Source organism: Pan troglodytes, chromosome 1 (genome assembly GCF_028858775.2).
Source record: "Pan troglodytes isolate AG18354 chromosome 1, NHGRI_mPanTro3-v2.0_pri, whole genome shotgun sequence".
Classification (NCBI taxonomy): Eukaryota; Metazoa; Chordata; class Mammalia; order Primates; family Hominidae; genus Pan; species Pan troglodytes.
In genome coordinates this window covers 129,771,611-129,796,463 of record NC_072398.2, presented here as the reverse complement: position 1 = coordinate 129,796,463, position 24,853 = coordinate 129,771,611, and the positions used below count along the sequence as shown (strand labels likewise).

The 24,853-nt window shown below is 39.0% G+C and overlaps 1 long non-coding RNA gene across 1 annotated transcript in view; it reads left to right on the top strand.

The window, feature by feature from the left end:
• Positions 1-12,330, top strand: part of LOC129144118 (uncharacterized) — a 79,893-nt gene extending 67,563 nt beyond the window's left edge. The window contains exon 4 of the long non-coding RNA XR_008548304.1: positions 8,315-12,330. This is a non-coding gene — a long non-coding RNA (uncharacterized LOC129144118). The remainder of the gene's footprint in view (positions 1-8,314) is intronic.
• Positions 12,331-24,853: the final 12,523 nt, after the last annotated feature.

Below are 24,853 nucleotides of genomic sequence, written 5' to 3'. Positions count from 1 at the left end.
ATATATTATTTTGTGTAGGCTTTTGTTTTAAAATTTAGCATCATGTTTTTGAAATTCATTCATATGGTATATATCAATAGTTTCTTCTCTTTTATTGCTTAGAAGTGTTCCATGGTATGCATTTAACACATTTTGTGTGTCTGTTCACTGGTTATTGCCTATTTAGGTTGTTTCTTTTTTTGGGCTGCAATGAATGAAGTTACTGTGAATATTTGTATATACAACCCTATGGATATATCGTTTCATTTTTAATTTTTTTGAGTAAATTCTGAGGAGTGGAATTGCTAGGCCATAGATAACTATGCAAGTAACTTTATAAGAAATGGACAAAGTGTTTTCCAAAGTAGCTATACCATTCTATATTCCTACAAATTTTGTCTGAGAGTTCCAGTTACACCACATGCTGGGCAGCAGTTGGTATTATAATCTTTTAAATTTTAACCATTCAAATGGGTGTGCAGTAAGATTTCATTGTGGCTTTAATTTCTCATTTTCCATAACTAATCATTTTGAGCACCTTTTCATGTGTTTATTGCTATCCACGTTTCTTCTTTTGTGAAGCATCTCTTAGCATTTTTTGCCCATTTTTAAATGGAGTTGTCTTATTGAATTGTAAGATTTCTTTATATATTCTATGTACAAGCCTGTTATTAGATATATGCATTGTATTTGTTTTATACCAGTCTGTAGATTGACTTTTTATTTTCTTAACATTGATTTTTAATTTTGCTGATGTCTAATGTATTAGTTTCCTTCTTATTGCTACTGTAACAAATTACCACAAATTTAGTGGCTTAAAACAACACAATTTATCTTAAAGGTCTAGTGGTCAGAAGACCAATCTAAGTTGGCAGGGCTGCATTCGTTCTGGAGACTCCAGGGGAGAATCCATTGCCTTGCCTTTTCCCACCGCTAATGGTTGCCTGCATTCCTTCCCTCAAGGTGCCACAGCACTCTGACCTTGGTTTCTTTTGTCAAAGGTGCCTCCTCTGACTCTGACTTCCTGCCGCCCTCTTTCAAGGACTCTTGTGATTACATTAGGCCTTCCCAGATAACCCATAGTAATCTCCCTATTTCAACATCCTTAACACAATTACATCTGCCAAGTCCCTTTTGCCATGTAAGGTAACCCATTCACAGGTTCTGGAGACAGGATGTGGACACTTTTGGGGGATCATTATTCAGTCTACTGCATGAAATTTATAATTCTTTTTCTTTAAGGGTTCATGATTTTTGCATCTTACCTAGAAAATTTTGCCCTATCCCAAGATCATAAAAATTTTCTTCTATATTATGAAAGTTTTATACCTTTAGCTATTATATGTAGGTATGCAATCTACTTCAAATTAATTTTTTGTATGGTTTTGAGGTAAGAGTCAGCTTTCATTTTGCTTTTTTTTTAAGTTTCCAGTTTCTCCAGCATCAATGTTGAAAAGACTATCCTGTTGAATTACCTTGACATGTTTTTTGAAAATCAATTGATACTTAACACGTGTATTGATTTCTATTCTCTGTTCTGATTTTTTCTGAAAGCAAAAGTGATTCAATCCTTGGCTTAGAATCATTGAATAGTTTCTAATACCCTATTTTTTTAAACATGATTTACAAGGCCCTTCATTATATGACCCTTTCTTCTCTTTCCAACGATATCTTTCACCCTCAATTGTACTGACCACCTTCTAGTTTCTTGAATACACCATACTCTTTTAACTCCTCTGCACACACTTCTCCCTCTGCCTTGAACACCCTTTCCTTCCTCTTTGCCTCACTTTTCTCTTCTCATTCATTAAGGGACCATCAGTTTCTCCAGAAAACTTTTTCTGACTTCTTTCTTTATGCTATCAGAGCAGCTAACACACTGAATTCCAGCTGCCACTAGACATACCTGTATCCCCTCTACATATGGTTTTCTGGGGCATGTGGGTTGGGGTGAAGACCACGTGTTACCAATTTATGTCTCCTAGCACCCAGCACATTGATTTGTTAAATGAATAATGATGAACCTTCTGTCACACATATGGGGCTCGCCTCACAATGGAATTGCTGATTGATATTCACAGCAACTACACTCAACTATGAAGAATGGACTGGATGAAGAAAATGGAAAAGAGCCAATTTCTTATTTAGGCAAAGAGGGAATGAAGTATTGAGACACAAAGGAATATTCTAATAGATATACCAGAGTTTTGGTAAATAAATTTTACTATTTTATATGATAACCCTTAACTGGGGAATAGGTAATCTGATTAATAAAATATTCTGGTTAATAAAGATCCTTGTATACATTTTCAATTTAATAAGGGTAAAGGAGGAAAAAGAACAAATGTTTACGTAGTACATTCAACAAACTTTGTACTGAACTATGCACTTTATAAATGTAATCTCATGAAACTCCCAAAACAACTCTGGGATGTTAGGATGATTATGTTAATGCCCAGAGAGGTAATATAAATAACCATACAGTTAGTGGAGAAGACTTAGGTTTGAAACCTAGAGATATCTTCTAGAGTCTGCACCTATTCTATTCCCTAGGAAAATGACTACATTTTCTTACCACTAAAGCTAATCCCCAGTTCCTCTGATAATTCATAAGGAATCAATGATGTTGTAATGACTTAGGGAATTATTGAACACAAGTTGCTATTTTACTTGAAAGGGGTAGATATATTTAAAAAGGTTGCCCAACTTTCCAATATATTTTTTGATTATGTGGTATCCCGTTAACATAGACTTTGTCTTGGCAGTTGTTGGAATTTTAGGTTGGCTCTAAGATGCCATTATCCACAGGGATTCCAGAAAAGTGCCAAATTAGCCCCAAACTGTGGTCATCCCTTCAACAGAATTCTCCCAAATGGTACATAAAACAGGAAGTATAACTCAGTGGAAACAGGAGGTAACTTTATTGTTAGCTACAGCCATAACTCTCAGGCAGAGCTCAGGAAAGGATGGCCTAGTGGGGCCTTAACAGGGTTGGGAAATTCCTCTACCTTATATTCTTTGTTTTTAGTCCTTAACATTTGTTTTTAAATCCACTGGGATTTAATAGCCCAGTGAGGCTTGTTGCAGTGTTTTTTAGGGGAAGAAATCATCAGAGCATCAGGGAAGTCTATGCCACAGCCCCATCTGATAGTTTCCTTTTCCTTGCTGCTCTGAACATGGGTGAGCATTTCAACTGAAGAAACAATGCCTCTAGTGTTACTCCCCAAAGTTTCTAAAATTGATCAAAAGAAGACATTAATTATTTCCAAGGCCACATTGGTTGAAATTTATTTTAGTATTTCCCGTCTCAAATTATGCTCTGCTTCAGTGTCCTGCCTAGGTTAGCAAAGAGGTTTATATATTAGGGACACCTGACAGGATTCCCAAAATAAGAGGATGCCAAACAGAAAACTTCCCCAAATTGGAACAAAACATAATTCTCTACCTTTTGTTGCTAAAAGCAATTAAAGCTGCCAAATAAAAATATTCTTTTTTATTGGGGAAATTACTAAGGAAATAACCTCTCGACCTCTCATTCATCTTCCTTTTTGTTTTTTATTTTTTGAGACCGGGTCTATGTCATGCAGACTGGAGTGCGGTGGCACGATCTGGGCTTCTTGCAACCTCCATATCCTGGGCTTAAGCAATCCTCCTACCTCAGCCTGCTGAATAGCTGGGACTACAGGTGTGAGCCAACATGCCTGGCTAATTTTTGTAGAGACTGGGTTTCACCATGTTGCCCAGGCTAGTCTCAAACTCCTGGGCTCAAGCAATCCAACCACCTTGGCCTCCCAAAGTGCTGGGATTACAGGTGTGAGCCACCATGCCCTGCCATTAATTTTCAATAAAAGACATGTGAGTATCTATGGGGGGCTTGGAGTCCCAGGTAGAGTTTGGTTCATCTTCCAATGAAGCTGGTGTTGTCTTACAGCATTTCTATATTTGGATCAACCCAACAATTAGTGTCTCAGATGTTTTACTTTCCCAAATCATGAAGTGTCAAATAAAACTGTGACCATGATTTCTATGTTGATGATACTGACTGGTCTTCTAAGAAATGTAGGAATAATTTACAACATATAAAGGAACTTTGAGAGAAAGGCAGGAGTTTAAGAAATATAAGAAACTTGAGAAGAGATAGATTTGTATTACACAAGTTTTAGGGGATTGAGGAAGCCAAAAGAGCACAATAACTTATCTGGCAAATCAGAGAAAAGGCAGCTGCTAGAACGGATTTTGTCTAGGCAGATGTGGAGTCTGAATGCAGTGAACAAAGTGATGCTGGGCAGAATTCAGAAGAGAATAAACCAAAATTTAGGTGCCTTGAAGAACAATTTTTTTTTAAATGGGGAAGTATTGTTTTTGGCTATAAATGCCAGACTACCCTGATTTGAACTGGTTTAAATATGAAGAGAATTTATTGTCTCAAGAACTGGAAGTACAGAGGTAGAAGACGGGGTGGGCCCAAGAAGAGTACAATCTTGAGCTCACTGCCATTGTCAAGGACCTGGGATCTTATCTGTCTCCACTCTGCTGCCTCGGTGTGGGTACCATCCTAAGGGTGGATCCCTTGTGGTAGCAAGATGGATGCAGGTGGCAACAGGAGCTGTTTTCTTCCTTGTTTATGTCCAGTAGAAGAGAAAGAGGGAAACCTTTTCCCTAAGCAGGGAATATAATTCATTCCTTTTCATCTGATTGGACAGATTATATGCTCATCTATTAGTCAAAAATCATCCCTGGGTCATGTGCTAATTGGCACATTGACTGATGTGTAATAGTCTCTGAAGGTAAAAATGGGGTAGATATCTGAACAGGAATTGAATTCTGTTGAGGATGGGGGAGGAGAGTCTATATGTTGGATATACAACTGTATTAGTTCATTTTCATGGTGCTGATAAAGGCATACCAAAGACCGGGCAACTTACAAAGGAAAGAGGCTTAATGGAGAACTCACAGTTTCACATGGCTAGGGAAGCCTCACAATCATGGTGGAAGGCAAGAAGGAGCAAGTCACATCTTACATGGATGGTGGCAGGTAAAGAGAGAGCTTGTGCAGAGAAACTCCTGTTTTTAAAACCTTCAGATCGCGTGAGACCCTTGCATTTTCACAAGAACAGCATGTTAAAGACCTGCCCGCATGATTTGATCATCTCTCCTTGGGTACCTCCCACAACATGTAGGAATTATGGGAGCTACAAGATGAGATTTGGATGGGGACACAGAGCCAAATCATATCATTCCACCCCAACCCCTCCCAAATCTCATATCTTCACATTTCAAAACCAATCATGCCTTCCCAATAGTCTCCCAAAGTCTCAGCTCATTTCAGTGTTAACTCAAACGTCCACAGTCAAAAGTCTCATCTGAGACAAGGCAAGTCCCTTCTGCCTATAAGCCTGTAAAATCAAAGCAGGTTAGTTACTTACTAGATAGAATGGAGGGTACAGGCATTAGGTAAATACAGCCATTCCAAATGGGAGAAATTGGCCAAAACAAAGGGGCTACAGGCCCCATGCAAGTCTGAAATCCAGCAGGGCTGTCAAATCTTAAAGCTCCAAAATGGTCTCCTTTGACGCTGTCTCACATCCAGGTCATGTGAGATGTAAGAGGTAGGTTCCAATAGTCTTGGGCAGCTCTGTCCCTGTGGCTTTGCAGGGTATAGCCCCTCTTCTGGCTGCTTTCATGGGCCAGCATTGAGTGTCTGGCTTTTCCAGGCACACAATGTAAGCAGTCAGTGGATCTACTGTTCTGGGGTCTGGAAGATGGTGGCTCTCTTCTCACAGCTCCACTAGATGGTGCCCCAGTAGGGACTCTGTGTGGGGGCTCTGACCCCACATTTCCCTTTTGCACTGACCTAGCAGAGGTTCTCCACGAGGGCCCTGCCCCTGCAGCAAACTTCTGCCTGGGTATCCAGATGTTTCCATACATCCTCTGAAATCTAGGCAGAGGTTCTCAAACCCCAGTTCTTGACTTGTGTGCACTTGCAGGCCCAACACCACGTGGAAGCTGCCAAGGCTTGGGGCTTCCACCCTCTGAGGCCATGGCCTGAGCTCTGCAATGAACCCTTTCAGCTACAGCTGTAGCAGCTGGAACACAGGGCACCAAGTCCCTAGGCTGCAAACAGCACAAGGACCAAGGGCTCAGCCCATGAAGCCACTTTTTCCTCCTAGGCCTCCAGGCCTGTGATGAGAGGGGCTGCTGTGAAGACTTCTGACATGCTCTGGAGACATTTCCCCATTGTCCTAGGGATTAACATTCAGCTCCTTGTTACATATGCAAATTTCTGCAGCTGGCTTGAATTTCTCCTCAGAAAATGGGATTTTCTTTTCTATCACATTGTCAGGATGCAAATTTTCCAAACATTTATGTTGTTTCCCTTATAAAACTCAATGTCTTTAATAGCACCCAAGTCACCTCTTGAATGCTTTGCTGCTTAACAATTTATTCTGCCAGATACCCTAAATCATCCCTCTCAAGTTCAAAGTTCCACAAATCTGTAGGACAGGGGCAAAATGCTGCCAGTCTCTTTGCTAAAACATAACAAGAGTCACCTTTACTCCAGTTCCCAACAAGTTCCTCATCTCCATGTGAGACCACCTCAGCCTGGATTTCATTGTCCATATCATTATCAGCATTTTGGTCAAAGCCATTCAACAAGTCTCTAGGGAGTTCCAAACTTTCCCACATTTTCCTGTCTTCTTCTGACCCCTCCAACCTGTTCCAACCCCTGCCTGTTACCCAGTTCCAAAGCCACTTCCACATTTTTGGATATCTTTTCAGCAGTGCCCCACTCTACTGGTACCAATTTACTGTATTAGTTCATTTTCATGCTGCTGATAAAGACATACCTGAGACTGGACAATTTACAAAGGAAACAGGTTTAATGGAAAACTCACAGTTCCACATGGCTGGAGAAGCCTCACAGTCATGGTGGAAGGCAAGGAGGAGTAAGACACATCTTACATAGATGGCGGCAGGCAAAGACATAAAGGAGGGAGCTTGTGTAGAGAAATTCCTGTTTATAAAACCATCAGATCTTGTGAGACCCATTTCCTATCATGAGAACAGCATGAGAAAGACCTGCCTCCATGATTCAATTACCTCCCACTGGGTCCCTCCCACAATACATGGGAATTCAAGATGAGATTTGGGTGGGGACACAGCCAAACCATATCAACAACAAACAACATTACTACAGAGTCCAACAATGATAGACTGAGTCTGCAGATGTCAAGTTCAAGAGTTCTCAAAAGAAGCTGGGGTGAAACAGAATAATTGGGTACCCCATTTAGGACCAAGGGCACTCACCAGAGCGAATGTCTCTGGGGCCTGCTCTGAGAAACATGAGAACTAGGTAAGTTTTTACCCACCCACATTTTGATTAGAGAGGGATGGATCCAAATGTATAAATCTGAATGTCAGGTGAAGGGTGGTAGAGAATAAATGACAAGGTTAGAATCCAGGAGGATGGGAACAGGTTAGAGTCTGTGGTGAGAGATGAGTTAGTGGGATTGGTCGAGCACCCTGGATAAAATTCATGAAGGTTTTGGAGGCCTGCTTTCCCATGGTGTTGGCAATGTGGGTCAGGCCTGAAAATGTCAAGATCACATTAGGTTAGAGCATTGGTTCTCATACTTTCATATGCATTAGAATCACCTCAGGGCTTGTTAAACCAAATTGTTGGGCCCCAGTCCCAGGGTTTCTGCTTCAGTAGATCTGGGGTAGGGTTTGAAAATTTGCATTTCTAACAAAGTTTCCAGGTGCTGCTAGCCTGGGGACCTCACTTTGAGAACCACTGGATTAGAGAAACAGCTTGCCAAGGGCTGTTAAACTGGTGTTTTTCAATGTATGGTGTGAGGGCCACCTGCTAAGAATCACTGGTGGAGGCTGTTCAAGATGCTAATCTTCTAAGCTCTATCCCCAGAGGTTTGTGTTAGGGGACTTGGAGAAGAACCTGCAAATCTACTTTTTTTTTAAAACAAGTTCTCAAGATGATTCTTATGTTGCTATGGTTTGTGAACCACTCTAAGTCATGTGAAGCTCATTTAAACCATCACTTATCTCTGTGTGCTTTGTGTAGTAAGCAGTCTACTGCAGTGACTCATCATCTTTTGTGGCTGCCACAATGGCATAGAATCAAGCACTGGGGTTTTGGGAGCTTGACAGAGAGGGGTTCAGATCCTGTGTGTGCCACATTCTATTTGGGGGATCTTGGACAAAGAGATTTAATCATTCTGGGCTTCAAGTTCATAATCTGAAAGATGGAATAATGAGACAAGTGTTATGTAATAGTCACCTAACATCATGTCTGATTTTTCTTTTTTAATTTACAAAGGGAAGAGGTTTAATTGACTCACAGTTCCACGTGGCTGAGGAGGCCTCACAATCATGGCAGAAGGCAAAGGAGGAGCAAAGTCACGTCTTACCTGGCAGCAAGCAAGAGGATGTCTGATTCTTAGTAAGCCCTCAATAAGCAGTAGCTCCTCTATGATTTCTTCATATTCTTATTTCCAGCAGTATGATATGTATGATATGCCAATTGACCCACTGAACAGGCATCTTGCCAGAGGCAGTTTCATATGCTGCTTGACTTGAATCAAGAGAAGGCATCAGGGGAACACTATCACAGAAAAAGATTAAAAAGAACTTTGGGACTTAAAAGGCAGAAGGAGAAAAACTATTCTCTGGATAGTGCTGGTGAAAAGTGAGCAGACAGTGAGATATCATTGGAGCTTGTCTTCTGCATGTTTGGTTGCAACTCCTGTCTTCATTCATAATGCCTCACATCTCCTCCTGACACATGGCCGGGACTCTGTTTGTGATGAATGTTTGTACACATGGAGGAGGGAGGTACATATGCTGTACATGCTTAGAGGTAGAGACTTACAGGGAGCAGAAGAAGTGTGGGTGGTCAGGCACGATGAGGAAAATACTTCTGAAACTCAAAACAGACCATGAAATCAAATAAAGCCTGGAAATATTGTAAGTGTGGCCCCCAAATTTAGCACCACTGTGTTGACTTATTTTACTGCTCTGCTTCTATCTGGTCACACACATAAACAGGATAATTTTTTTTTTCTGAGTCTCTGCAGCACAAGGCCAAGTAGATGGGCTGTGGTAAAGAGAGTAAGTGAATGTTTTGGCATTATCTATTCAATTGAACTTTCTCAAATGACCCAAATAGCTTCTCAAGAGCCATTATTTTATCTTGTCCTTTACATTTTCTATGAGTGTTTTCATGTCAAAATGCACTTGGAAGCTAAAGGACAAGGTATTCTGCTACTTTTGGCCTTAAGAACCCTTTCTAGCTTTTGTCTGCAACTGTTCATGCTGAGGTTATTACGTGTTCAATATATTCTCTTTATGAATCCTGAATATTCATATTTCCAAATAAACGTGAGACAATGGGCCTAAAATTCAAAAGGAAGACAAAACAAAAGAATTTCAAGCTTCTACTTTGTATTTTTATACTATGGCATTTCTCATGGGTAGCAAGTTCCAAATCATAGTATTTTCAAACTCGAAGGGAATTAAAACGAGCAAACTATGGCTCAGAACATTTAAGTCACATCCTAGTGTTGCATATTTAGTTGGAGTAAGAAACCAGATCTCATGGTTTCTATTTCAGTGCTGTTTCTATTCCACCAAGCTCACACTCCCACCCCTTGGATCCATTGCTACTAAAATCCTGAAAGGATTCAGAAAGGCATACTTGAGATTATAACACTATGTCTGTAAAACCTAATTCAAATCGATTAAACTTCCATGGATTTCTAAGCTATTCTATAAGCTGGGGGATTCGTTTATTGGAATAACATCTTCATTTAGGACCACCCTTATTCTCCGCCGTGTGACAGGATAACTAAGAGCCCTCAGGGAATTCTTTCTTTCCTGAGCTTATTGATGCCTAATGATGATCTGTTGGAGACCCTGCCTTTCCCGGGTCAAAGGCAGACATTAGGGCTCATTTTCCCCAGTGTCTTTGGTACTTTTCAAACTCTTGAGCTAAAGGATAAAACTGAACCAGCTGTTTCCAAGGACACATTTTTAAAAATTACTTAAAATTTTGGTTTTTCTTGGTTCATAAACTTAGTTTTACTCTTAAATAAATGTTGTCAATACAATACATGCACAGTTACAAATATTACCCAAGGATTCTAATGAAAAGTGGCCGTTTCTGCCCTACTTCTCCCACATCAGAGTAGACCGCTTTTAACCTTTTTTACTCTCTGTTCTAATATTAATTTCAACATATTGTAATTACTTGAATCCAAAGTTTTAGACATTTTCTATTGACTTCCTTTTATCACAGCTGATGATTTAACTCTCTACCACTTCCTCCAATTTTTTCTTTTTCTTTTTTTTTGAAACAGGGTCTCACTCTATTGCCCAGGCTGGAGTGCAGTGTCATGATCATAGCTCACTGCAGCCTCAAACTCCTGGGTTCAAGGTATCCCTCTGCCTCAGCCTCCCAAAGTGCTGAGATTACAGATGCATTGGCCGAAATTTATTCCCTTCCTTTGTCTATTATAATTAATTAGGCCACAATCTTACTGCAACAGCAACAAAATATCAGTCCTTATATGATTATGTAGAAAATATATTTTACTGAATAGCTTGCTAATATACTATGATTCCCTTTATTAGGCTCTATAGTTCCTTTTTTACTACTTAAAAACTTTTTTCGGAATCAAAAACTGCTTTATGTGTTTTAGGTCCTTAGTCTCCTATAGACCTATTCTTATCTTTTCCAAATGCTCCATTAGGTCTGCTCTACACAGTTAAGAAGCTTTCCCCAAGTGGTTTAATCATGTCTGATGATCTGTCAATTATTCCTGCCTTCACTGCCGCGCCACTTTACTGTGGCGCATTGATCCTTCCGCTCCAGTCTGCTTTCCTCCAGGGCTGTTGCACACGGTCATTTTTGGACCACACCATTTTTCTGTGCAGGACCTCTCCTCTGCTTGGTCATGTGCTTTCTTCTTCCTTGTTTTAGTCCTTTATTTTTCTGGATCAATTCTTCATAAATTAAACTTAAATTTAAAAAGATTTGAAAAATTTAAAAACCCTGAAGTGTCAGGGAGAAGAATATAATGAATCCCTACATATTCATACTTATCACCCAGATTCAACAGTTATCATGTTTCCACATTTATTGCATTTGTCTTTTTCTTTTTCTTCTACTTTTATTTCTTTTCTCCCCTCCCTCTCCACTTCCGTTTCCCTCCCTCCTTCCTCTTGCCCTCCCCGACGCTTCTGTTCCACTCTCATCACCTCTCCCCGTCCCTCGTCCCTCTTCTTTCCTCTTCTCTTTATCTGCTTGCTGAAGTGTTATAAAGTAAACCCCAGTGTTTCAAGCCAGGACACTGGAAGGGCTCTCCCTGAGAGAGAGACTACATTCAATACAGGCAGTGAAAGAGAGGCTATGATGACATTATGTGAGTCGCTGACTCTGACTGCACTGAAAGATTTATCCTAGACCTTTTAGTTATATGAACAAACACTTGTGCTTTCAAGGGACATTAAGACAAGTCTGCCAGGCGTGAAATTTTCCAGCTGACTGGGAGTTTGGCAAATGATTTTTAGAACTTTTTGGGCAAAATCACAGTATCTTAGATTAATTACCAAATGAATTTTTATTTATCCTATTGTTATCCAATAGATGAAATGCCCGTAATCTTCGGGTATCAATACTTAAAAATAGAAAATAATGTGATGTTTAGCTTTTTAAAAAATATGCCTTCTATACAATACCAATATAAAGGTTAGGATTTTACATTCAATAGTAAATCTGTTTTGTTTCATTAGGATTTGAACAAACATGACAATATTGGGAAAGTGGTTTCTGTGTCTATTAATGACTCATTATATTGCTCAGTTAACTTTAAACCAATAGAGTGGATGTAGCAATTTTTGTACAACAAATCAGTGGCTGATGGAACAGTTCATAACTAGAAATTTTGTCCATGAATTTACATGTCGGCCTTCATGCAATTATAAATTCTTTATTAGTATTTTGATTTAGATATTCTTATCTTCATTACTGAAAACATGACTATTTTTATAACTGAATATTCTGAATTGCATTAAAAGAATAACTGAGATCAATTTGTTGTAAATAATTCAGAAACGCTGACAGAAATCTCTGCCTGATTACTTTCTTATGTATGGCTGTATTCTCTATGGTGTATTTTGCTTTTGTACAGTACACGAATCCCAGAAACTTGTAGCTTTCTGAATAAATAACTTGGTTTACAGCGCTATTTCCTCCTGTTAAATGTTTGCTCTGTTCCCAGAAGATAAGGAAATTAAGTTTATTATGAATAATTTATCAATGTATTTCTAATAAAGTCTTCCCATTAATCTTATTTATACTGAACTTTACATGTTTTTAGTAATCAACTTCTGAAAAGATAAGGAAAAAAGTTTTGAGTAGTAGAGATCAGTGAACTTATTCATGTAAATCTTTATTAATATACATATTAAAGTGATGTAAAGATGAGTAAAATGCTTCCCTTTAATGAAAAAGAAATACGTGATTATAGCTTAATTTTAGACTCATCATTTCCACTTTTACCAGTAGTTTGGGTGAAAATATTTAAGTTGTAATTTTAACGATGGCAATAATAATTTTTAATTCACAGCCATTTTGACAATATCCCTATCGCCCATTTTACTAGGCTCCTAAATCTGGTTGTGGCAGATTATATTTTCCAAAGAGATGCTAGAGATATATCCCATCCCCCACGTGCTTCTTAAGATACTCCTCCCACAAAGAGATGGGGATCTGTGTTCTTTCCCCTTGAATTTTTGTTAAGGTGCCTGTGACTGCTGCTTGTACTAACAGGGTACAGGAGAAGTGATGCTATAGGACTTCTGAGGCCATAAAGAGGATGCAGCTCATGGATGAGTCACTCTCTTGGCATAGGAACCTTGGAAATCCTAAACTGTCATGGAAGACACACAGCTGAAGTGATCTTGCTGGAGAGACCATGCGGAGAGACAACATGGAGACAGAGAAACATGTGGGAGGATCCTCAGCTGCTCTGGCCACCAGATGCCTCAGTCTCTCTGGGCCCAGGTACCAGACATGTGAATGAGCCACCTTCTGCCTAAAACCGTGTAAGAAAGTCTGAGGGAGAAGTGCCCCGCTGGAGCCCGTCAAATCCCAGACGATGAGAGAACACAACACAATGTAATTGTTATTTTAAGGTACTAAGTTTTGGGGTATTGTGATTTATAATAAGAAATATATATTTGGTTTCTGCCTCCAGTTCCTGAGACAGCTTCTAATACCGTTGGAGATGGGATGCTAGGAGAATCTTTTGTTTTAATATTTGAGTTAGAGCTCAAATATTCTGAGACAGGTTTCCCAATTTTTTTGTAATTTCCTGAGTGATAGGAGCATCTGACACTGAGCTCTAAATCTCTTGGTGCTTCCTGAGTGAAAGGTACATCTTTTGTTCTAATGAGGCGACTCTGCATGGGATCCTGGAGAGCCTTGGTTGGGGGCTGGTTGCCACGGGAACCAACCATGTGATTAGAGGGTTGGAACTTCCAGCACCACCACCGGACCTCCAGGGAGGGGAGAGGAGCTGAAGGCTGAATTGATCACCAGTGGCCAATGGTGTAATCATTTATGACTACATAATACAGCTTCCATAAAAGTTCAAAAAACAGGGTTTGGGGAGCTTCCAGATAGCTGAACACATGAAGGTGCCTGGAGGATGGTGTCCAGAGAGGGCATAGAAGCGCCACAACCCTTCCCACATACATTGACCTATGCTTCTCTTCCATCTGGATGCCCATCTGTATCATTTATCATATTTTTAATTAATATAATAAACCAGAAAGTGTGTTTCGCTGAATTCTGTGAGCCATTCTAGCAAATTGAAGAAGGGGGTTTTGGGAACCTTGATGTATAGCTAGTTTGTCAGAAGTGTAGGTGACAACCTACTACTTGCAATTGGCATCTGAAGTGGGGGAAATCTTGTGGAACTGAGCCCTTAACCTGTGGGATCTGACTCTAACTCCACGGAGATAGTGTCAGAATTGAGTTAAATTATAGGACACCCAATTGGTGTCTGCTGGAGAATTGCTTGGTTTGTGGGGAACCCCCGACACATCTGGTGTCAGAAGTGAAGTGGGATGTGTTTAGTGTTAATGTAGAAGGAAAAGCACTTTTTATTTATACATAGTCACAGTAACTGGGATGCTGGCCCATCTCCATGGTTCCCTGATTTAGAGAACAGCACCATCATTCATATGACAACCCCCAAATTTTTACATCACTTTATTTCAGACTTCTCTGAGATCCAGATGGGAAGTTCAAATTGCCTATGTAAATTTCCACTCTCTCAGATGTACATATTGGGAGGAACTGCAAATCATACTGCAATAGACAAGGATGTGTGCTATCCTTTTAAGAAGAGGACCCAATAGTAGGCAACAACCATGTAATCTACCATAATCACCAAAGCTGTATTTCTCCATTAATACAATAAGAAGATCAAGGTTTTCTCTATATTTATATCCAAGTGGTGACATAAAAAAAGGACTAGCCACCACCACACTGGTGGCTCACTCCTGTAATCCCAGCACTTTGGGAGGCTGAAGCAGGAGGATCTCTGGAGCCCAGGAGTTTGAGACCAGTCTGGGCAATAAGTGAGACCTCGACTCTAAAAAATTAAAAAATTAGCTAGGCATGGTGATATGTGCCTGTGGTCCTAGCTACTTGACTTGTGAGGCTGAGGTGGGAGGATCCCTTGAGCCTGGGAGGTAGAGGTTGCAGTGAGCCGAGATATTGCTATTGCATTCTAGCCTGGGCAACAAAGCAAGACCCTGTCAAATAAAAAAAAAAAGACGAGGAAGAAAAGGTCTTCACAGAAACCCAACAAATTATTAACAGTTCAATCCTCATTCGGTGTGGGGGTAAAAACGTAAGAGGTGAAGGAAGAGTCTAGCACTTCTGAAGCCTCTGTAGTGTTCGAATCTTTTACAATAAGGCTTCAAATATCTGAGGGAGACTGAGGCTGAGAACTGCTACATGTCAGATTCAAGTGAGTTAGCCACCAAAGTCACAAACCTGTACCTATTCAGAATCATATGTAATCTATTTTGCTTGGCACCTGATTTGCCCATCTGTATGTGTCCCACATATGAGCACGTACAAAGAAAGATGACAATATGGAGTGTATTTCTAACTATTTTCTTATAATTCTAGGCTCCACATATAAGGTCATAGTTACTTATTGTTGCTTTACTGCATCCTCTTGTCCTTCAGATTACTGACAAAGCGCTGATGCCAGGAAGATTAAAATAGTCTTTGTTGTTGTCAAAGAGAAGGAAGCTACATGCCAGGTAGAACTGACCAGTAGTCTTCTCAGAGAAATTAGCATCAGCAGTGGATTCCTGTTTCTCTTCATAGGAAGATCTATTTTCAGAATTAAAAAAAATATATATGTATTAATCCTAAAAATACCTTGGTTGTAACTGAGAATTAGGACTCCTGAATCAACTGCAATTAATTTGCATTGTCTGAAGATATTTCCTTCTCTTTCCTTGCTTGTTTTTTATAGTTATACAACAAGAAACATAAAAATTTAGATGTATCCACTTCAAAAAGAACTCATATTCTAAATGAGAAATGTATAAGACAGATGAGTTACATTATTGGCCTGTATAATTCCTTAATTTCCAGGGGGCTTTTCTCCAAGAATTATTTTAAATAGAACAGATCTAATATACTTACGATTTTATTTGTAGATTACAAAGAAATAGGAAATAGTGATGGTAGAGAAGAGAAGGTAAAAAAAGAGAAAATGTTTTAGGAAATAGTAGTGGTTAAAGATTTAAAAACTGAAAAAAATCCACTTGGAAAATGGTTAAGCCAAGGGAAAAATACGAAATTCACAATACATTTTAAAAATGTGACACAAAATGAAATTTTTTTATGGTTTGTAAGGTTTAAGATGCCTTTTTCCTTGTAATGGAAGCTACATTTTTGCACAGAGGAGAAGTATAGTATTTTATGAGAAGACATGCTATGAATGACGAAAGGCTCTATTTCAGCAAGTCACAGGCAGAAAAGTCCAAAACAATTGAATAGAACTGCAGCATTGTTGAAAGTAGGTACTTTTTTTTAATTATTCAACACACACTTTAAAATCTAAATATTATTGCTATGTATAAAAAGGTGGTCTGTACATTTCTATGCTAAATAGCATGACTTCTTAATAATGTCTTTTGATTGGTTGTAAGAGCATAGGTAGTCCTTGCTTTCATTTTTACTATCCAAAAAATTAAACCATCTATAAGGCCCTCTACGACCAAAGCTCTCCTTTTTCCTGTATCTATCACAAGCACAAGGTGGGCTCTTGGGGAAGGACTTACCTTGCTTGTCTACTGCAGCAGCTCTGTTTTGCCCAGATGGCTGCAGATACACAGGCTGCACAGGAAATAACAGGCTATGAATCAATGGGAAAACAGATTTAGAAATCTGGTTATTTGAATTTTTAGTTGGTTGCATAGCCTGGAAATTTGGCCATAGCCTCAGGTCAGAAATGGAGAGATATAAACTGAGTCTGCTCTACCATAGGTATTTGCAAAAGCTTCCTTTCTTCCTTCATTTCTAAACAGAAACATCCTTACTGTTATTTCCCCACAAGTATAGACATAATATATGCTTTTTTTGGAAAAAATAATTATGTATAGAATAGAAAGTAAAATTCTCTGCCTATCCCCAATGTCATCCCCTTCAGTCATAATCCACTGTTAATATTTTGTTATTAATCATTCCAAATATTTTCTATAAATGTTAACACAATTTTATTTTTTTGAAACAAAAACATATGGCAAGGTTATCTTTTGCCTTAACACTGTGAATATATTAGACATCTTTCTGGATCATTACCTACAGCACTACAGCTCATCCTTCAAATAGAAGTATTATTATTTATTCAACAAATAAATACTATCGTTGATGAGATTGCTCCTGTTACACATGGTGCTGCAAGGAGTGTCTTTTCACTTACACCTTTCCACACTTACCCTTTTATTTCCTATGATAAATTTCAACAACATGGAATTCCTGGATCAAATATTGAGTATAATTTATGTTGAACATATTGCCAATGGCCCTCCAGCAGTGTACTAAATACACTGCCACCAGATATGTACACTAATGTCAAGTCTCCCACATCTTGCCCACACTGGCTATTATCAATTTTTTTAACTTTTGCGAAATTGATAGACAAAGACCAATATCTCATTTTGCTATAAATTATGTAAAATTTTTTTTTTTAAATCAAGCCTAGTTGTGTTTTCTGCAGTAAAACGTTGTATCATTTGGCTTTAGGACTCCTGCTTTGCTCACACTCATCAGTACATTGCTGGGTGTTGTTGAATCTTTAGCTGCAGTCTATTCCCCTACCTAAGCACAGGGGTAATTGATTTCTCTCTCTGATATAGATCCTCAATATATTTACACACACATAATCACAAGCCTTAATCACACATATACCACATTATATACATACAATCACACACACATGCACAACATATCACACACAAAATCACACATGCAATCGTTCACACACACCACATCACATTACAGAGTGTCACTGTAAAGCAATGAAAATGAAATCAGTGTTCTGCCCCCTAGTTCAGACACCCATCAAATTCCTGGGGCACTTCAAAAACTCCCTGATGATTGTAGCCTTTCTCACGTGCCAGCCTCATCATTTCAGTTCTCTGGAACCTCCCTCTAGAAGCTTTTTTTGCAAGCTGAGAGCTATTTCCTTCTTGCTGGACATATTTGCACTCTCACAGCACAAATCACAAAGGCTGCAGGTAAGGATGTGGGAACTAAAGTTCTTGGGTACAAACTCAAATTTACAAGACGTGGTTTACATCTGTTCTCTCTCTCATTCAAACCAGTGCATTTTATTTCCCCTTGAAAAAATTCAAGGATTTTGAAGAATTAAATAGTGGAAAGGCATAAGTAGAATCCAGTTTTGTCTGGCTTTTGCTCAAAACATTTTGATTTACCATTAGCCCAGTGTTTCTTTCCTAATGCACAGTTTTCTCTATTGATTTTTTTCCTTTGTCACCAACATTGCTCAAAACGGAACTGTTAAAATACGCTGACCTGTTTTCTTTGTTCAGAGTTCCTTAGCAATGAGACTTACACAGAACCTATCCATCAAATTCAGTATTTAATTAAAATACAAAGTTAGATTGGGGAAATATGAATAATAGAGCTTGAAAGGAATTTGTATATGAACGCTAGTTTTCCCTTTAGTTTTCTGTGTGTAAGCCTGGATCTAGCTCTTTAGAGAGGCGTTCATGTAATAGAGTATAATTCTGAGCCAGACAGACCTGGGTTTACATCCTATGTGTGTTTGACTACAGAATAATTTCTCTTTCTGAGCCTTGACTTTTTTCTTTTTCCTTTTGTGACAGGGTTTTACTCCCGTCGCCCAGGTGGAGAGCAGCGGCGCATTCATGTAAACCTTGATTTTTTTTGCATGTAAAATGGGATTAATAAAAGTACCACTAGCTATGAGAATTAGATGAGTATTTTGTACAATATAAGACTCTACAAAATAATAGCACAGTAAGTTTTCCCTTAATGTCATTGATAGGTTCTTGGAAACCATTACTTTAAGTGAAATGATGTATTACAAAGCCATTTTCCTCATCAGTTTTAATGAAACAACACTGAAAAAAAGAAAGTTATTTAAGGACCTGTGTAGGACATTAAGTGAGGACTTACTGTAATATTATTATTTTTATGTACTTACACATAATTATTGAACATCTACTATGTAGTAATATCGTGCAAGGAACTAGGGGAAAAGTGGTGATTACATTTCATGATAAATGACATGGTTGCTGCTCTCAAGAAGCTTTCTCTTGTGAAAAAAAAGAATCAAACAAGGGTTTTCAACAAATGATCATAAGGGAGAAGTGCAGGGTGCAGGTGGGGTTCCCATCAGGGCCCATAGCTTTGGCTAGGACCCCATCAGAGAAGACTTTCCAGAGGGAGTGGCCCTGGGCTTTCCTTAGGTTGTGTTTGGATGCACATTTTAGTTTTCTCCCACACAGAACCTAACTTCTTTAACGCCTTGATTCAATCAGCATTTATGGATTGCTTTGTGTGAACTAGGCTCAAAGATGACTGGTCATGGGTCCTGCTCTCAAGGATTCTCATTTCTCTTGGGAGATTGAAACTGTGTACTGTGTATATGTTGTGATAATAATTATTGATGACATTTATTGTCTCTGTCCTATATGGTAGGCACTATTCAAAGTACTTTGTATGGATTAGCTCTGGGGCAAATGAACTCAAGGACTTATCCAAGTTTACACTGCTAGCAAGAGGTAGAACCAGGCATATGAACTGTGGCCATCTGGCTCCTGGACTTGAACTCTGAAGCACCACCTACATTGTTTTAACAGAGGTGTGTCCATATAGGAGGGAGAGAGCAGTCCCAGAGGGCTCCCTGTGTCACCCCAAATACTTTCTTCTCCAAATTTTTCCTTTATTCTTTTTGCGACCTTCCTCACAATGTTCTTTGTAACAATTGTAACAATCCTCTTGTTACATCACATTGGATGGTTAACCCAAAGCAGTCACATCTCAGTCTGAATAAGTTCACAGGACTTTTTTTTTTTTTTTTTTGAGAAGGAGTCTCACTCTGTCCCCCAGGCTGGAGTGCAGTGGCACAATCTCGGCTCACTGCAAGCCCCACCTCCCAGGTTCAAACAATTCTCTTGCCTCAGCCTCCCGCGTAGCTGGGACTACAGGTGTGTGCCACCACACCAGCTAATTTTTGTATTTTTAGTAGTTGGGGTTTCACCATATTGGCCAGGATGGTCTTGATCTCTTGACCACATGATCCCCTCACCTCGGCCTCCCAAAGTGCTGGGATTACAGGCGTGAGCCACTGTGCCCAGCCAAGTTCATAGGACTTTTAAGATGGTGAGTTAGGAGAGAATCCAAGGATGCTGGATGGGAGGGAGGACTCTTGGCTTAGAGGGTGGGGAGTGACAGCAGAGTATGAGCAGGCACATCCGGCTTGAAGACATCCCCTGCCTCTTCCCACTGTGTCTGGGCTTCCACTCCTCTCTGCCCCTTCTCGGGTTGGCCAAGACCCCCTCTGCTTTCCTGTGTTTCATCTGCACTTACTCTGGGCACAGGATTAAGGCTTGGGAGATTCCCTTTTTTTCCCTACATAAGTACAAGACACCTGTTTGCAGTTGTTTTTTCTGTTTATGGTCTTTCCTCAGCAGGATACTTGAGGCATTCCTGAGATCTGATCTTATTTCTAAGAAAAAAAATGAAGAGGAGGATTTTTATTAATGTCAATATTTTAATCTGAAAGTTATATTACTCACTAAAGAACTTGTAGAAATATAGAAATATATAGTGATAAAAGTCACCCCTAGCTACTTTTATAGTTTGGGATAATCCCTGTATACCATTATAAAACAAGGTGTAGGATTTTAATAGACTTATTTTAATCCTTATATATATGTGTGTATATACACAACTATGTATGTGTGTGTGTGTATATATATATATATATATATATATATTTCCATCACTCATCACTTGTCAATGCTGATTGAATCAAAGCATTAATGAAGTTAGGTTCTGTATAGGAGAAAACTAAAATGTGCATCCAAACACATCTCCCTGGACTCCCTGCAATCTAAGGAAAGCCTATATATATATATATATATATATATATATATATACACACACACACACAAACACGTACATATATACACATATATATATACACACACACACACGCATGTACACAGATTTTTGTATGGGTAGAAAAGATTTAAGATTCAGTCCCTATGCACTTGTCACTTCAATCGGTCCAACTCTATTGACTTCTATATTGAATGTCTGTCATTGCAGTTGTGTTTTAATCTAAATTGACTGCTTGGGCACTGTTACCCTTTCAACATGTCTTTGTGATATAGGTAGAATCTCAAATCCTTCCCAATTCAGTCTTACAAGTTTGCACTTTCTCTGACATCATTCTAATGTGCTAGAACATAAGGAGATTTCTCTTCTCCTGTGTATTTGCAAGTGTCTCAGTCCCTTAAGTGCATGTATTTCACAGAGCTTTTCCATGTCCTTTCATTCTTCTCCCTGTTCAATACCATATTAAGGAACTGAAATGCTAAGAAGGCACATGAGGACATAATAGAGAAGCCAGTGGAAAAGTTATTATTGTCTGGGGATGAGATAAATACCCCTCCCAGAAAATGTATTATAAATGATGCTACCTTCTCACTGAATGATTTATTTGCTCAGCAGGGTGGATGGAAAGTGACAGGGAAACACCTGGAAACAGAGTAGTGGTAGGGAGCAAGATGAGTCACTATTCCACCCAATTTTGGACTCTACAGTGACCTCAGGGCTTTAGAAGAGTGACTGAAATTAAAATGAGAATCTGCATTGTTCTCCTGAACTCTTCATGTGATTTATTTTGAGTACAGCAGCAACAAAAAATATCGGAAGGAATTATTTATCAATAACTTATTTATAGCAGAGAGTTTTTTCCCTTATTTTAAAAAATCTTTTGCCATAACACTGGATATGCTGTCCCCTCTGAATTATAAAATAAGAGAAGGGGAAGCCTTCATTTCTGTGGAGATAATTGGAGTTGAAACATTTCATATGCTCTAGAGTGAAAAATGCTGAAACTAAATTATATACAAAGAACAAAGGAAGATATGCAGCGTATGTCAACTTTCTCCCTATGTTGACTATGAGCCCAATCTGTGAGCTGAAATTAAGCTTTGTCATAGCAACACTAAGAATAAAGAATTATTGAGACTTAAAGTGTTCTTGTCAGAGTAAATCTGAGATGATCTGGAGTGGGAAGGAGTATGGAGAATAAAAGTCCCTGGGAGAAATGCATTTTAACAGATACAATTCTGGAACAAATTCAGATTCCCTCTAATCCTTGGCTAGGCCTGGCAATAAATGCGTCTTTAATTTTATATACCAAACCTCTCATACTGATCTTTTAAACTCTTCTGATATATTGATGTCAAGTCCCCATGGTTCATTTTTTGCTTAGGCAAAGTCTCCATCCATGAACTCCAATACTTCCCATACATCAAACTCTTATTTTTTAACTTTTATTTTAAGTTACGGTGTACATGTTCAGGTTTGTTACACAGGTAAACTTGTGTCATGGGGGTTTGTTGTACGGATTATTTAATCACCCAGGTATTAAGTCTAGTGCCCATTAATTATTTTTCCTGATCCTCTCCCTCCTCCCACCATACACCCTCTGATAGGGCCCCAGTGTCTGTTGTTCCCCTCTATGTGTCTATGTGTTGTAATCATTTAGCTCCCACTTAAAACTGAGAACATGAGGTATTTGGTTTTCTGTTCCTGCATTAGTTTGTTAAGAATAATGGCTCCCAGCTCCACCCCTATCCCTGCAAAGGACATGATCTTATTATTTTTTATGTCTTCATAGTATTCCATGGTGTATATGTACTGAATTTTCTTTATCCAGTCTATCATTGATAGGCATTTAGGTTGATTCCATGTCTTTGCTACTGTGAATAGTGCTGCAATTAACATACATATGCATGTATCTTTTCTTTGAGACAGAGTCTCTATTACTGAGGCTGGAGTGCAGTGACATGATTTCAGCGCACTGCAAGCACTGCCTCCCAGATTCAAGTGATTCTTGTGCCTCAGCCTCCTAAGTAGCTGGGATGATAGGCATGCGGCTAATTTTTGTATTTTTAGTAAAGACTGGGTTTCACCATGTTGGCCAGGCTGGTCTTGAACTCCTGACGTAAAGTCATCTGCCCACCTTGGCCTTCCAAAGCCCTAGGATTACAGGTGTGAGACACTGCACCCAGCTGCAGTGTCTTCTTTATAACAGAACAATTTATATTCCTTTGGGTATATACCCAGTAATGGGATTGCTGGATCTAATGGTAGTTCTATCTTTAGGTCTTTGAGGAATCACAACACTGTCTTCCACAATGGCTGAACTAATTTACACTCCCACCAACAGTGTATAAGTGTTCCTTTTTCTAATGGAGCACTTTTTAACCTTGTCTGTTACTACTGGTTGATTTCAATACCTTAGTTCAGGGGTCAGACTGTAAGCCAAAGCTGACCCACCACTCTTTTCAAAAATACAGTTTTACTGGAACACAGCCTGTCAGCCCATTCATTTTAAGATTTTCTATGGCTTCTTTTGCACTATAGCAGCAGAATTTAGGAGCAACAGGGACCATATGACCCAGAAAAACCAAAATATTCACTGTCTGGTCTTTTACAGAATGTTTTCTGGACATTGCTAGAAGTCTAAAATGGGTTAGCAGAGCTGTGTCCCCTTAGGAGACCTCAGGGGAGAATGTTTCCTTGCTTTTTCCAGCTTCTAGAGGCTGGCTGCATTCTTCAGGTCGTGGCCTCTCCTTCACCTCATTCTGACCTTGCTTTTCATGGTCACATTTCCTTCTCTGACTTTGACCCTGCTGCCTCTCTAAGAACCCTTGTGATTACATTGGGCCCACTTGGATAATACAGGATCATCTTCCCAGCTCGAGATCCTTAACTTTATCATATCTGCAAAGTCACCTTTGCCATATCAGACGATATATTCAAAAGTTTAGGGGATTAGGATGTTGACATCTTGGGGGCCCATGATTCTGTCTACTACTGATGGTAAATGCTTACTGTCACCTCCGTCCAGATATCTTTACCACAACAATTTTATTGATTGCCAAGCACAGAGTACTAAGATGATTTTTAGTACTTTGTAATTTCTGTTAAAAAACAGTGGTTTTAAATTTTTTATAGGTATTTTATTTACATTTTGAATGGAAAGCATGAAATACATTTAGCACTTCAAAAAGTAGGATATTTGGGAGATGATTGACTCTTGATTGCATTGGAAGCCAAATGAATTATTTACTGCATAAGTACAGCACATATTTGCATAAAGCAGTTTCTAAATGAACAAAGTGATTTTCTACGCCATTTTCTAAACAAAAGAGATTGATTTCACATTTTCTGAATACATGACCACTCCCACCACATGCTAGCTATATGGCATTCTCTGAAAGTTATAATATGTAAGTGCAATCTGATTCATTCAACATGAAATGCCATAGGAGATGTTTCTAATTAATCGTATCACTCATACCAGATGCATCGTTCTTCAGTTTCTAAAATGGAACCTGATTTTTGGCCAGAATAGTATAAGTTTGGTGAGTATAAGTGACAAAAAGGTTGTCTTAGCATGTACAACATACCTTCAACAAATTGTCGTTTGCTTGTTGAAAATCTGGTGGCAACTTCACATCCTGGAAAAGCCTCTGGGGCCCAAATGGTTTTAGTGTTTGTGGGTGAATATGTTATGCCCCACAGAATGTTATGCTTTGTTTGGGTTTGTTTATAGTACTTTAACATAATCTCAAGTTACTCCTTCTTTACTTGCACTACAGAGTGTTCCATATCCCTGCCTCTCTCTCTTGAGCCTCAGTTATGGCATCCTCTGTTTACCTTAACTCCTGTCTTCCTTGCCTCTTGGCCCCAAAGCACTTATTTTGATATAACTCCCATTTAGCATCTGTATGGACATCTTCTGACATTTTTTCAGCCTCCCTAACTAACCTAAATGTTCTTTGAAGGCAAAGGCTGCCTTACTTCACACTAATCATAACATCCTATGCATAGTAAACACTTAGAAAACTGATGCTGATGATATCATCACGTTACTCAAGTTTTCTATTCTGGTCCTTCTCATTGTTTCATTTCATCCCCCTTTATCTCTGGATCAAATTGAAGCTGCTGATTAAATTATTTAAACAA